Source organism: Galeopterus variegatus, unplaced genomic scaffold, assembly GCF_000696425.1.
Source record: "Galeopterus variegatus unplaced genomic scaffold, G_variegatus-3.0.2 Scaffold9632, whole genome shotgun sequence".
Classification (NCBI taxonomy): Eukaryota; Metazoa; Chordata; class Mammalia; order Dermoptera; family Cynocephalidae; genus Galeopterus; species Galeopterus variegatus.
Window position 1 is genome coordinate 51,232 of NW_007735743.1, and position 6,711 is coordinate 57,942.

Genomic DNA, 6,711 nt, shown 5'->3' on the forward strand with positions numbered 1-6,711 from the left:
TGACTTGATGATTTCCATTCCTTTCCTCTGGGTATATTTCCAGCAGTGGGATAGCTGGGCCATATGGTAGATCTATCTGCAATTGTTTGAGGAAACTCCATACCATTTGCCACAAAGGCTGCACCATATTGCAGTCCCACAAACAGTGTAGGAGAATTCCTTTTTCTCTGCAAACTCACCAGCATTTGACATTCAAAGTCTTTTGGATATTAGCCATCCTAACTGGGGTGAGATGGTATCTCAGTGTGGTTTTGATTTGCATTTCCCGAATGCTGAGTGATGTTGAGCATTTTTTCATGTGTCTGTTGGCCATTCATATATCTTCCTTTGAGAAATGCCTATTTAGCTCTTTTGTCCATTTTTTTATTGGGTTACATGTTTTTTTTGTTGTAAAGTTGTTTCAGTTCCTTGTATATTCTGGATATTAATCCTTTGTCACATGTATATTTTGTAAATATTTTCTCCCACCCTGTGTGTTGTCTTCTAACTCTGTTAATTGTTTCTTTTGCTGTGAGAGCATTAATGGAGAGTTAATTATTCATTGTTGGGACTTACACTCACATCCATAGCTTTTCTCTTTTGTGGGACTGATGTATTATCCAGGGTAATCTGCAGAAGTTTCATAACCAGAGGTTTCACACCAGCATGAAAAATAAATCACATGGGATGAAAGCCTATTAAAAACATGCAAATTATCAGTCTGCAAACTACCACTCCTGATCACTGGAATTTGTCAAAAGGTAGCAACCAAACAAGGAATCCCTCAAGAGCTTCCACTAAAACTCCAAATTGTCTGCATTTTTTTTAAAAAAGGGCAATTTTCACATCCTGATTATAATCAAAATTCTTAAAAACTCAACCTCAATGCAGATGGCACAAAGGACAAACTGTGCCTAATCCCATCAGGTTGATGGGGCCATCAGCCAGCCCTGACCCTGAGGGAGTGAGGTTGCACCTGCTGCATTCTCCAATGCTGGGTCTTCTCCAAAGACTCAGGCCAGGCACGCACCAAGTCCCTTCAGAGGGGCCTTTAATTTTACTGCTTTGAGAAGACTGGGTCTTCTCAAGTATCTTGTCTTGCATTATCACTCAAGAAGAGAAAATGTCACTACATGTGTCTGTTAGAGGCATCTTAGATAATTGCGATTAAATTCCTTAGTACTATTTAAGGCAATTATCTATGTATTAAAACAATATATAAAGGGTTATTCACAGGAAAGTGAATAGAGGAAAGCATTTGAGGCCAGCTCCATGATAGAACAACCAAAAATAGGAGGACCTGGAGTTACACTCCCTTCCGCAATCAAAACATGAAGTGGCACAGGAAAATGCTTCAGCTGGGTCACTCCGGGAGACTCATCTGAGAGTGGGACATTCGGGTTGCCATATGATTGATAAGAGAAGGCATCACTGTGGGTGTTTGGGGGAACTTGACTTCACTGGAAGGAATGGCAAGTACAGGACAAAGCCTGGCATGATTTAACTAAAAGGAAACCAGACAGCTGGCAGGCCACAGCCTGCAGAAGGATGGTACCTGTATTAGTCTGTTTACGTTGCTTATAACAAAATACCTGGAACTGGGGGATTTATAAAGAAAAACGACATATGGCTTACAGTTTCTGAGGCTGAGTTGTCCAAAGTCCATCTGCTGGTGGCAACAGTGACCCAGGGGTCACATTGCAAGATGGTGGAAGCAGAGAGAGCAGAGAGAGCAAGAGAGAGAAAGAAAGACTCGCCTCTGCTTGTAAAGCCCTTCGGAACCACACCCCTGACCACCATTTTTAACCCATTCACTACAGCACAGTCCTACAATCCAATCACCTCTTCAAGGCTCCACCTTTCAATTACCATGATAGGATTTCCCACCCTCTTAACAGTCACAGTGGGGGCTAAGTTTCCAATACATAAAACTTGGGGGACACAATTCAAGCTTCAGGGCATTTTGGGGGGACACAATTCAATCCACTGCAGTACCAAATGATCAGAAGGGCAGGCAGAGGCAAGACTGTGTGAGCCCTTTTAGACCATGCAAAGAAGCTCACCTTCCACAGAACGATGTGTAATGTGCACATACAGTGGCCTGTCAGTTTTGATTTACATCTTGGGAAGGTAATGCTGCTTCTGGGTTTCAGGGAGGCAAGAATGTGGGGGGAAGGAAGGGGAATCCCAGGAAGCTGTAAAAGGGGGCCAGGTGCCACAGGATACTGTTTTGGACCGTGTAATTGGCACTTAAAATGTGAGAAGTGAGTGGACAGTTGACACATGTTGGATGTAGAGCTAACTAGGTGTGCAGCCGAAGCAGATATGAAGGGCAGTAAAGAGAAGAATCAAGGATCACAGCATGGCCAGAGCAACTGGATTTGGGGTGTTTGCAAGTAATAGGGTGGGAAGGGCTTTGGGGAAGCAGGTGAGTGTGTGTGCGTGTGCATGTGTGTGCGTGCGTGTGTGCGTGCATGTGTGTGAGTGTGTGTGTGTGTGTGTGTGTGTGTGTGTGTGTGTGTGTGTGTGTGTATGATCAGGCCTGGAGTAGGGAAGGAAATCTATGTCATGTCATCCTTGATTCACTTTCCCTCCCTTCTCACCTCCCAAGGCATCCATGAAAATGTCCAGTTGACACTGCTCCCTACACACATCCTGGCTCCTTCCACATTCCCCCACTTCTGCAGCCACGTTGCACTCAGGACCTCGCCTGAGTGTCCACTCTTGTCCTCCTGCATTCCATAATTCATATTTTCATGCAGAAGTATTTTGAAAATGAAAATATGACCCTTTCACTCTGCTGCTTAAAATCCTCCAGGAAGACTTATCAGATATGGGGTAAATGCCAAACCCTGGCTCATCCAGGACCTGTGTGTCCTTCTCCCCCTGCAATCAGGCAGAGCCCTGTTGTTCTCAGTCTCTCCAAATTCCAGCCCGTTCTTAGGACCTCGGGTATAACTATCACCTCTGCTTGGTGTCTAGATAGCTGACCTCTTCCTGTCACTCAAATCTCAATTTAAATGTCACCAGTTCCTCCACATCACATAACTCTATTAAAATTCTCATTATTTCTATTACTACTGGGATTGTTCTCGCTAATTTGTTAGTTTGTTGTCTTACAGGCTATCTCTTCCAAATGGAATTAAGCTCATGAGAAAGGGCCCTGTTTACTGTGTTCAAGTTGGACAGTACACGACACCTAGAAACACAAATATTATCTGAACGAAATAATTGATATTTCCTTAACAGCTCACAACTGTGCTTGCATAAAGAAGGTTCTCAGTGAAGGTTTTGAAAGTGTTGGTTTCTTTTTTTTTTAATAACTAATGTGGGAAGAAAGAGCCCAAATGGCACTCAAGAATCATCCAAGTGTCTCACTTCTCTTTATTGTATCACTTGAATAGACAGTAATTTTCCTAATCTTTGAATCAAAATACTGCTGTGACAACTGTCTGCTAAGTATTCTGATATGCCTAATATTTTCCTCCCATTTTTGACTGAGAGGAATTATCTCAGGATTTTCAAACCCAGCTAATCATGCATTGCCAAAATAGGCACTAAATGTATCTTCCCCCTTGAGTGTGGACTCTTTGTCCTGTTTGCCTCAGGCGGATGCTAGCACATCTGCCACTATCAATGTTAGCGTCCTCTTCAGCTGGGAGGGGGACATTTGCTCCTCTATAGGGGAACATTTCCCCCTCAAAGGTGGGGTCTAACTAGAAAGACAGCAACACATTAGCAAATGGGCTGCAATACCAGTTGATTTCGGAATAAATAAAGAAATCAAGTAGCTAACATTCCTTCACGTATGCAAGGAAAGAAAAAAGTTAACTCACTCTGAGTAGTAATCAGAACCAGGTCATGCTCAACCAGACATTTATCAAATTGACTCTCTTGCAACCATGTCTTAACTAATCCACATACAACTAGCTTGACTTCGTTCTGTTGCTGCAGTTTGGGGATTGATGGCAGAGAGAGGAAACAGTACTGAAAACATCATCACCCAACTGGGGCTGATGAGCCAAGGTGTAGCCTCAGGATAAACATGGCTTATTAGACTGAAACATTGTTTTATCTCAAAATGGTGGAGACGATGTTAGGCAATTAAACCAAAAAGTATGAGAAGCATCTTTTTTCTTAATTAAAACAATGCCAGGAATTCTAAAAAGCAGAATGAACCTTCACATGAATTATGTGTTAAAAGATTAAACTGTAGAGGGAGATTTCTTAGGCAGAAGGATGGCTTAGGTTATCTGATCAGAGCTGCTGGGACGTCCTCACTGCTGTTAGGGATTTCAGCAGAAAAATTCAAGAAGTTCAACTGCAAATACGACCAACTTCCCACTGTCTGCGCCCCCACTCCCAACACACACACCCATCTCCCAGCTGTGCTTTTTTTCCTTTCTTGCAAAACTTCTACTTGCTCTGCCATGATCTGCTGATGGGCACTCCTCCAAGGAAATCCTCCCAGAATGAGCCCACGGAAAGTGCCCACCTCTCATTCTAGGAGCAGCCGAGTCTTGCCCAATCCACAGTCTCCAGTGTCTGCTCCTCCAGCAGGCTGAGAGCTCCTCGACCCTGGCAGCTGACTCTCATCTCTGCATTCTTAGTACCATCTGAGCTCAAGAAGTACCTGAAGAATTCATGGACTTCCTTTCCACCTTGGATGATTGTGCTGGGATTGATGACAGAAGGGTGGACAAGAAAGTCACATGATCAAGAAGAGGTGAAACTGGAAGCTTGGGAGTGAGGGTGACAAGAGATAAGGCTGGAGAGGTAAGCAAAGTCCAGACCATGCAGGACCTGTGGGTCCAGGTAAGGAATGTGGATTTAGAATAAGTGCAATGAGAAGCCTTGAGAGTTTCCATGGGGGGACTCATAAATTAGCAAGTTATTGCAATTTGCATATGGTGTGCTGAAGGGTATTTTGGAAGGTACTCTTAAATGTTAAATTTGTATAGTGTAAATACTCCAAATGCAACCTGCTTGTAATATGGCAACAATTCTTCATATAGGCAACCACATGGATATAGAATGCTAGAACTGGGAATAGTTTATTATTAAAAATCTTTAATGAGTTAATGAAATTTTCATTAAATTTAAATAAAATGTTGGCACCATTTAGATAATTTGATGTAAACATTGATGTCCAATAATTATTTTTATATTTTCGCTTAATTTTAATACATACTTTTTAACTTTTCACACAGGCTGGGGCTGCATTCGCCCCTTGTCTTTCCACTTTAGCTTCCATCCAAAACCTTGACTGTGACTTACACACCATATCTTGTCTGCTTCCTACTCCTGGGAGCTGAGCAGTGCACAGCAGGAGTTGGGGTGTGGGTGGGGGGATTCAGAATCACATAGATTGGAGCAACCACAAATCAGTCCACCATAAGTGATTGATGTCTCAGTGCTTCACCCCAACATATTATACATCCCATGAAGCTGTTCTCTCCATTCCCTACAATGACGTTTTTTAACCCATTGCTCCTCTCAAAAGTGAGTGCTCAGGAGACAGAAGAGTTCATTGGCAAGAGTAAGCAAGTGAACCTTATCTCCACTATTTACTTGGTTTAGGCAAATTCCAGAGCTTCTAAAAGTTTAAGGTTTCTCCTTTGTTAAAATGAAGATTATAACATATGCCCTGCAGGGTTGTCATAAGGACTAGAGATAATAAAAATGGTTATCAGTATTACTAGAGCCTTCTTTTCCAACAACTCTCGAAGACAACCTTACTTCTCATCAACACAGAAAAGAGGGAGCCGTTAAGCAAGACCTTCCTCAACTTCCTGCACAACCAGTTACTAATCATTCATTTTTTCCTCCCTTCTCTTCTGTCACAGATTGTCCTTACCTAATATAATATAAATCTCCTCCTTACTTTCAATGATTTCACTGCCTCATCCACCCACAACTCTATTATATCTTTAACTTCCACTGTACATTGGCCTCTACCTATCAGGTTTTAAACCAATTTGCACTGTTGGTTTACAACACAGCAATTTCCCCAAAGGAAAATCCCTATTAGCTCTTCTGTCCCAAATCATACCTCATCTCATATCATCACATTCTTTGTGTGGTTTTAAGTAGTAGTTTTTACTAAGGGTTACATAGAAGTGAACAAGTAAGAGGGTTTTACCTTTGATTCTGCCAGAGTTCCTGGTTTTATTAATCCAGGGTATTATGGATTGAATTTTGTCCCCCCAAAAGTTTAGTGTGTTGGAGGCTTGGTCCCCACTGTGACAGGGTTAAGAGGGTAGGAAATCCTACTGTGGTCGTTGAAAGGTAGAGGTGATTGAATTGTGAGGACTGTGTCCTGGTAAATGGATTGATCCATTCTTGGATTATGGAAGTGATTCTGGTGGCTTTAAAAAGAGAGCACATGAGGATCTACCTCTCTCTCTCTCTCTCTCTCTCTCTCTCTCTCTGCTCTCATTCTGCCATGTGATACCCCTGCATTACTGTCACCACCAAAATCATCACCAGACGTGTTCCCTGGACTTTGGTCAAAATTAGCAGTAGTGTATTCTTTTTATCATCAGAAAAAAGTTAACTGTCAATTATACACATACATGCACAAATATATAATACACACATCTCCATGTACGAGGGCACTTCAAAAAGCTCAGGGAAGGGCCGAGCCTGTGGCGCACTCAGGAGAGTGTGGAGCTGGGAGCGCAGCAGTGCTCCCGCTGCGGGTTCGGATCCTATATAGGGATGACCAGTGCG